Source organism: Pongo pygmaeus, chromosome 4, assembly GCF_028885625.2.
Source record: "Pongo pygmaeus isolate AG05252 chromosome 4, NHGRI_mPonPyg2-v2.0_pri, whole genome shotgun sequence".
Classification (NCBI taxonomy): Eukaryota; Metazoa; Chordata; class Mammalia; order Primates; family Hominidae; genus Pongo; species Pongo pygmaeus.
In genome coordinates, this window is record NC_072377.2 from 39,869,384 (window position 1) to 39,878,352 (window position 8,969).

Genomic DNA, 8,969 nt, shown 5'->3' on the forward strand with positions numbered 1-8,969 from the left:
AGAGGAAAACACAAGAAAAGCTTCATGACATAAGTCTTGATAATGATTTTATGAATATGACCCTCAAAGCATAGGTAATGAAAAACAAATATAAACAAGTGGGTCTACATCAAACTACAAAGTGTTTGCACAGCAAAGGAAACAAACAACAAAATGAAAAGGCAACCTACAGGATGGAAGAAAATATTTACAAACCATATATACAATACATGACTAATAGCCGAAATACATAAGGAACTCATGAAAATCAATAGAAAAACAAGCCAACAAACACAAGCACCTAAATAAAAATGTGGGCGAAGGACCTGAATAGACCTTTTTTTAAAGGTCACATGCAAATGACCAACAGATACATGAAAAGTGCTCAACACCAAAGCTCTGTTTTGTCCAGTATCCCCACTCCTATCACAGAGAAATTTGTCACCTTACCTGACAAAAAAAAGAGATCATTTCATCAGCCTCAAAATAAAGGACCCAAGAATATATTCCCAACCAATGTGGGAAATCCCTGCTGGTAGAAGACCATTCAGCAAGTGACGTCATCACCAGAAAGGCATTAAGGGACACAGTTTAAATGTTGCAAAGGATTTTAAAAAGAACCAGGAATGAGATAACACTCAGAAATAATTCTTAGTTTTATTATGTATGATAATGTTACTTTGTCAATGTAAGAAAATATTTTTGTCTTTCAGAGTAGATGCTATATTTGGTTCTGCCTCCCACTCCCCCCACCACTATCCTACTTTATTTCATAGAGGAGTCATTTTGTGGCCTCACAAGAGAGTTGGCCAATTCTGCTGAAAGATTGGCATTGACATTTGCTTGTAGGAGTGCCTGAGGACAGAGAAACTTCCCAGCTTGCATGACTAGGTTGGATAACTTCTTCTTCCTGTTTGCCAATAAACATTATGTTTGGCAGAAAACGGTTAAAGATTTGCTTCTATTGCGCAGGCTGCCTGTTAATGAGAGGGATGTAGCCTTCCCCTCTCATAGCTGGAGACTTGTAACACATACTGAAAAAAGGCTTCATAACTTCTAAAGGATCAAATTGGCTTATGTCAGTTTATAACAACAGGATTTTATCATTGACTGGCCATACTGACCTAGTAGTAATAAGATACTTTTCTTCCCAAGCTGTCTCTGAAATAGTAGCTGCTTCATGAACATCTTGTCTGATGAATTATTTTCTTAAATGACTCTCTTTTCTCTCAAAATCTGAAGGTGTTCTAAAAATACTAGCAGTTTAATCCAAGGACCATTTTGCAAGGACTCTCAGTCAGCATATTTTACAGAGAGAATGGCTGGTGGAGTCATTTTACTAGAAGACATGACATGGCTTGTAGTCCCAAATCAGATCACTGCAGGCCAGGTAGCAGGTCTTCTCTTAGCACTTTTCTCTTCACCTTTCCATGCGGCAGAGGGCAGTAGTGAACTGTGCATTTTTCTATGCTTTATTTCCTTTAGAAACATAAGCCAAATACATACAATAATAATACATTTAAAATAATATTTAAACTATTCCACATGTATAGTATTTTTGCTTCACTGAACAAACGAATTTACCTGGGCCACAATCCAATAGATAGTAGCTAATTTTAGACTTCAGACTTGTGCTTGTTTGGACAACTTAGAATTTGAGTATAATGTTATATTGCAAATAGTCGTTAACAAATCAGGTGTGAGAAGAAATTAGACATTTCAATGTTTTCTGAGAAACACAATTTCCTTAAGGAAATGTTGTGGCATAAATGTATTTTAGACATATTTTAGGCTTAAAACGTTGTGTTCTTCAAGGAAAATATCAAATCTTTCACAAAATTCTATCTTCTTTAAAATACTTTTTAATAAATTAAATAAAAATGATGTTTGTTGTCAAACAACTACATGTATGGAATTAAAAAATTAGAGTTATGCAGTAGGAAAAAAGCCCTCTAACTCACTTTTTGGTACTCACTATTTCTGTTTACCTGGGCTAGTCAATTTTAGCTTTTTAAAAGTTTCTTATTTTCTGGTACTTACCTATGTATTTGAAAATATCATGTTTATCCTAATTTTTCCTTATTTTTTGTCTTAAATGTCATCTGTTGTCTTCCTAGTAAGTAAGATGAAAAGTTAGCTCTTTTATACTCTTCTCTAATATCTCCTCTCCATATTCTTCCAAAATATCATTTAAAATTGTTCAATCTTGGACCTTGTGCTTCACTTGTAGTAGGCAATTATTAACTATATATCTACTTGCAGGATATTTGAACCACTGAAAGGGGTTTCCAATAAAGAAAAGGTTATTCACATATATTTTAAAACATATGGAATGCAGCTAAGGCTGTGTTTAAGGCAATCTACAGGATGGAAGGCAACCTACAGGATGGAAGGAAAATCTGGAACTCAATCTTTTTTATGTCAATTTTTCCAAAATTGATCTATGGCTTGAATACAATCTCAATCAAAATTCCATCTTTTTTTGAAAATTTGTGCACTTTCTATAATGCAGATCTAGTATACTTAACGGTAATCTCAAAAGAGAACAAATGAAAGCTATACAGTACCAGATGTAAACACCTGTTATAAAAGCACAGCAATTAAGACAATGTAAGATTAGTACAAACACAATCATACCAATGAACTAAAATATAGAGCCCAGAGACAGTTCCATACATGATATATGATATGATATGTGACAAAAGCATTGTTGCAGTTCTGTGAGTTAGAAAGAGCTAGGTCAACTGGAAATCTATATGGGAAATATGTACTTCAACCTACGATACATGTGATAGGCAAAAATTAGGGGTAAATCATATACCTACATATAAAAAGAAAAACAATAATTCTTCCTGAAGAAAATAGGGGAAAATCTTTAAGACCTTTAAATACTTCGTGTTTCATGAAGATCTTCTTAAACAAAGATTTCTTAAACAGAGTGTGAAAACTCACACCATACAAAAAAGATTATAAGTGAACTGCATTAAAATTAAGAATTTGTTTTTATTCAAAGACATTTTAACATTAAGTGTTAAAAAGCAAAGCATAGACTCATATTTGATAAACGAATTATATTCAGAATAAAGAGCTCCTACAAAACAATAATAATAAAAAGACTGACAATTGATTTTTTTGTTTTTTGTTTTTTTGGTTTAGATGGAGTCTCGCTCTGTTGCCAGCCTGAGGCTCTTGGCTCACTGCCACCTCCACCTCCTGGGTTCAAGCGATTCTCCTGCTTCAGCCTCCCGAGTAGCTGGGACTACAGGCGCGCACCACCACGCCCGGCTAATTTCTGTATTTTTAGTAGAGACGGGGTTTCACCATGTTGGCCAGGATGGTCTCCATCTCTTCACCTCGTGATCCACCCACCTTGGCCTCCCAAAGTGCTGGGATTACAGGTGTGAGCCACCGTGCCTCGCCTGACAATTGATTTTTTAAAAAACAGGCAAAGACTCCTCACAAGAGAGTATATTCCAATGATCAATAAGGATAACAAAAGGGATGTGCAAATGGCTAGGTACAATTGATTAGAGAATTGCAAATTAAAGTACAGTGAAATACAGATACACATCTATCACAAGAGCTAAAGTTAGAGACTGTCAATGCCAGCAAGGATGTGGAGCAGCCAAAGAAAGTGTAAATAGTAGGAGCAAAGATCCAGCACTACCCTTAGGCTAGGATAGCTGAAAGACAGGACCCCCTAGAAGTCCATTGGAAGAGAAACCCAGCAACTGCCACCTAAGGCCCAGTAGGGAGGGAACTTTCCTCTGCTAGCCAGTCTGTACCTTCCATTAAATAAACTAAATTGGAAGCCAGAGGGCGCTGGGTACAGCTGATGCAATCTATAAGGTCAGACTCCCATAGCACAGAACTGAGTGGAGAGATGTGGTGACTGATCTGGAGGGGTAAACAAAGAGCCAGCAAGACTGGTCAATCATTAGATAATTTGTTTGCTCTCTCTCTATCAATGTAGCTAGCTAACCTAGCTAGCTATTTATTTTTGCCTAGCTGTTTCTGTTTGTTTACTTTTTGGTGGGAAAGTTGCTGCATATGTAAAGAAAATCAAATGGCACAAAAGATTCAGAATGACAAGCAACTAACGTTTGTATGCTTACATGTCAGGCCTTTGCTAAGCTTATTTACAGACTTAGGACTTCTTGCTCGAGGTACAGTATGATTAAATTTTGGAGGTGGGAAGAGGATATTAGCTAAAGGCAGTTGCATATGCTACAATAGTACCTTTTTAAAAAAGTTTCAAAGGCAAAATACTTTTACAGTGAATTTTACTAAAATTTGCATAATCAAAACTTACAAGGGAAGAGAGACAAGCATAGTCTAATACTATGATAGTTAATAGTTAAATTAATTTGACTAATGGTCCTATTAATTAATTAATTTAATAGAGCAATACTTATTTGATTGGAGTATTTATCATTTGAACAGCTGGCAGTCATTTGTTCATCCTATTTTCTTAAAGAAAACATCTGCAGAGGGAATGTTAAAATAATGACTACATTTTGCAATTGAACGTTTTTGTGTTAAGTGCATGATTTTTCCCTTGGCACGAAAGACATGTAGTTCATGGTAGCAAATGGAATATATACTGCAAAAAAATACTTGTCATAACCTAACCACCAAAAATACATTACATTTTTAATAGATTTAATATTATTCTCTTCCAACATATTTACAAACACAACTTTTTTAAGAATTATGTTTTATGTATACCTACCTAGGAGTTACTTCGGGTTCAGTTCCAGACCACTGCAATAAAGTGAATATTGCAATAAAGTGAGTCACACAAATGTTTTGGTTTCACAGTACATATAAAAGTTATGTTTACACTATCCTGTAGTCTAGTAAGTATGCAATATCATTATATGTAAAAAAATGTGGAAACCTTAAAAAATACTTTATTGCAAAAAATGCTAATGATCGTCTGAGCCTTGAGAGAGTTGTAATTTTTTTGCTGGTGAAGGTTCTTGCCTTGAGGTTCATGGATGCTGACTAATCGGAGTGATGGTTGCTAAAGGGTGGGGTGGCTGTGGCAATTTCTTAAAATAAGAGAACAATAAAGTTTGCCACAGTGATTGACTCTTCCTTTCACAAAAGATTTCTCTGTAGCATGCGATGCTGTTTGGTAGCATTTTTCCAAGAGTAGAACTTCTTTCAAAATTAGAGTCAATCCTCTCTAACCCTGTTGCTGCTTGATCAATTAAGTTTATATTATACATATATATGTGTGTATTTATACATATATACACATAAATTTATATCATATTCTAAATCCTTTCTTGTAATTTTAACAATGTTCAACTCATCTTCACCAGGTATAGATTCCATCTCAAGAAACCATTTTCTTGGCTTATACATAAAAAGAAGCTTCTTATCCTTCCAAATTTGATCGTGAGCTCGTAGCAATTGTCACATCTTCAGGCTTCACTTAGAATTCTAGATCTCTTCCTATTTCTCCTACCTCTGCAGTTACTTCTTCCTCTGAAGTCTTGAATTCCTCGGAGTCACCCATGAGGGTTGGAATCAACTTCTTCCAAACTCCTGTTAGTGATATTTTCACCTCCTCCCATGAATCACAAATGTTAATGGCATCTAGACTGGTGAATCCTTTCCAGAGGTTTTGAATTTACTTTGCCCAGATCTATCAGAAGCATCACCATATATGGAAGCTATAGCCTTACAAATGTATTTCTTAAATAATGAAATTTGAAAGATGAAATTACTCCTTGATCTGTGGGCTGAAGAATGGATGTTGTGTTAGCAGACATGAAAACAACACTAATCTCCTTGTACATGTCTGTCAGAGCTCTTGGGTGAATAGGTGCATTGTCAATGAGCAATAATATTTCAAAAGGCATCTTTCTTTCTTTTTTTTTTGGAGGAATATTTTTAGTTTGTTAAATAAAAATGTTTTTTAGAGTGATACTTTTCACATTACAAAAATAAACCAAAATGAAGAAAAGGTCACTGTAAAATGACGGAAAAGGATCTGTAGATTTGCTTTTAGTATTTCAAATAGCTGACAATGCATGTCAGAAAATGAATGCAAGATCACAACAGTCTTGTATTTGCTTTGTATTTGAAGAAGATAGTGAAATAAGTGGCCACATTCTATTTTCTTTTAATTGCTATTAATATGGTTGATCTGATTGGCTCTTAGATGAATTTCATCTAAGAAGTTCTCCAGTTGTTCTATTAGCATTCGTTTTTAAAACCTTGATGCTTCTTTAATGACATTTTGTAAAAATATTAGTCTTGTTTGTAAACTGCCTTGCACATGCTTCAGTAAAGTGAAGATTCTTTCATATTTTCTCCCTGGCTTTCCTATCTCTTTCATTATTTGTGGTTTTAGTTCGGTATTGACCTCTTCATGGCTTCTGCAATGCATCAATTTCTTTCCTTTGTTGAGTGAAGATGCTGGTATGTTCTCTTCAGCACATTGTTCTTTATCTCTTGGCTCCTCATGATTTTCTAAAAATCCACCAACGGTGAGGTCATTGGTTCCTAAATGGTCATGACCAAGAGCCTCCATATGATTGGTTGGCCGTTCCAGTAAACTGGCTGGAGAAGATGTTGAAAATTCAGTATCCATAGCATTTGGTGTAGTGTCTGATGAAAGTTGGTCTGCAACATGATTTTCAACCGCATCATGTATTATCAAATCATTAGTGGTTTCTGAAATTTTATGAAGAGGAAGAAGCTTAATAAGATCTGGCTGTGCTTGAGTTGTACATGCAGGTGGTCCTTTTCCCCCGATATGATTGTTTACAACAGGATTCTGCTGTCTGCCTCTTAGTAGTGGAGACATACACTGACGTCTTTTAGAGATCCCTTGCATATTTGATTCTCCAGGTCGTTTATGTTTATTTTGAGGTCTAGCCACAAATTCATCTGCTTCATCTGTCATCATACCCTTCTTATCCAGCTTAAAGGAGTTGCCAAATGTATGCAACCTTCGCGGCTGATCAGGATCAAGTTCTCTTAGTGGAGAAGGTACTTGCTTGAGGTATTCCTGGTAGTTCCCCATTTGTGCTATAGGAACACTGTGCACTTGATCTTTGTCCTGTCCTTTAAGAAATCTGCGAGTGTGCTTCAAAAGATTAGATCTCATTCTTGTTAAGTGACCCAAAAGATTTCGTCTTGGTATGTCATAAGCATTTCTAAATGTCTGTGGCTTCAAATCCTTATTCAGCAAAGCAACTTGGAACCCAGTGTATTCCTTCATATTAAGGTCTAGCAGTCTGTGAGGGACATCGTCTGAAATTCCCTGGAGAAGTTGTTGAAAATCTTTCCTATATGCCCTTGATAAACCACGTGATCGGCTCCAGACTTTTATTCCAGTTTCCTGTACTCCTTTTTTACCTACAGATCCAATGACTCGATCAGATTCTATTTTGGCCTGTTGACTCAGTTTTTTGAGGTATGAAATGACACTGTAACTAAGTCCATATTCCATACCGTCTGCTATTAGGTTAGGTGCTCCCATCATACTAACAGCTTTCTTCAAGGGCCCGAGATAGTAGGGAGGCATGGTCTTCAAATAACTTTCAAATGACTGTCTCCACTTCAAGGTTGGTTTTGCTTTATGCATTTTAAACAAGTCATCTAAGAGGGGAAGAAGGACTGGATAATTGTTAAGGCATCACAAATAAATTGACACAGTTCAGTGCTGTACTGGCTTTCAAGTAACCAAAAGGATGACCAAGTTCACTATATTTTGCACTATTGCTGACGTACACCTGCCAACATGTTTGAGGAGATTTCCTTTCCAGGATAAATTGAGTCAGTGATGAAGGTTCTTACTCGTATTTGTCAAAAGGAAGTTTATCAATAACCATTGGTTCAGTCTGTACAGGAAAACTTCACTACAGGATGAGATGTACGAGGTGGTAGTGTTGGCGAATTTTGATCTGGCCAAAAAGACTCTGGAACAGGCCAATAACCTATAGGAACCCCAGTTTTAGGATTTGGTCTGACATATTTGAGTTTGTGACAGCTATGCCAAGGCTGAGATCCAAAAGGCCTTGATTTATCTGGCTGCCCATCTTCTACAGAGGAAGGATCTGGTCCTGCTTTTTGAAAGTTTATTACCACCCAACTTTGTACTTTCTGCACCAAGGACTCCAGACACTGATTAAGCATTCTTGGAGAACACACAGAATACGACCGGTTGCCTGTCACTTCACACATCGGTGTGATTGCGGAGTCATCTAAAGGCACACCTGTCAACTGTTCTGATTCTACTGACATGGTGCCAGGCAACCGCAACACTAATGCAAAGAGTCTCTGATCCCAACAAAAATGTTCCTTGGTCAATTCACTTCCAGGCAAAGGAGAATTAAGAGGTTAATGAAGCTCATCCTGGACTCCACCGGTGGTAGTCAACTTGCTCCCATCAGTAATTGTGATAATTTTTGCTGGCTCCAAGAAAAAAGGGTTTCTTCCCTGCCCATAGTTGTCTATGCCAGTTGCTAATCTATTTAAATTTAATAAATCAAAAGCTGTCCTTAGGGATTGGCCAAGAGTCGTAAGTCCTTCAGCCTGAAGGTTTTTCAGTTCATTCATAAACGTTGTACCGTTTTCTTTCCATCCAGCCTTGATAGCACAGGGCGGCTCTTCGAAAGTGACGAGCATATACCTGTCTCCTCTGCTGGCAGGGTCCTGGGCACGGAGCCACGGGACTAGAGGAGGAACAGGGCGGGCGAGATGGAAGCACAGAGGCGAGGTTACGAGGCGGAAAAGGGGCGCCCAGCGTCCCCGCCGCCTCCACAGTACCGCACACTTAGCGGCCACCCCTTCACGCGGTCCCCCACACACAGATCGCTCCCCACGCACAGCACTGGGGCCGTAGCCCGGCCCCGGCCTAGCCCGCCTCACAGAGCCCGCCCGCCTGCGCGTTGGGGGAGGGGAGGGAGGGGCATCTTTCTTTCTTATCAGCAAGTCTCAATAGTGGGCTTAAAATATTCAGTCAACTG

The 8,969-nt window shown here is 37.7% G+C and overlaps 1 pseudogene; it reads right to left on the bottom strand.

The window, feature by feature from the left end:
- Positions 1-5,981: 5,981 nt before the first annotated feature.
- LOC129036756 (integrator complex subunit 6-like) lies at positions 5,982-8,650 on the bottom strand (annotated as a pseudogene).
- Between the last annotated feature and the right edge of the window lie 319 nt (positions 8,651-8,969).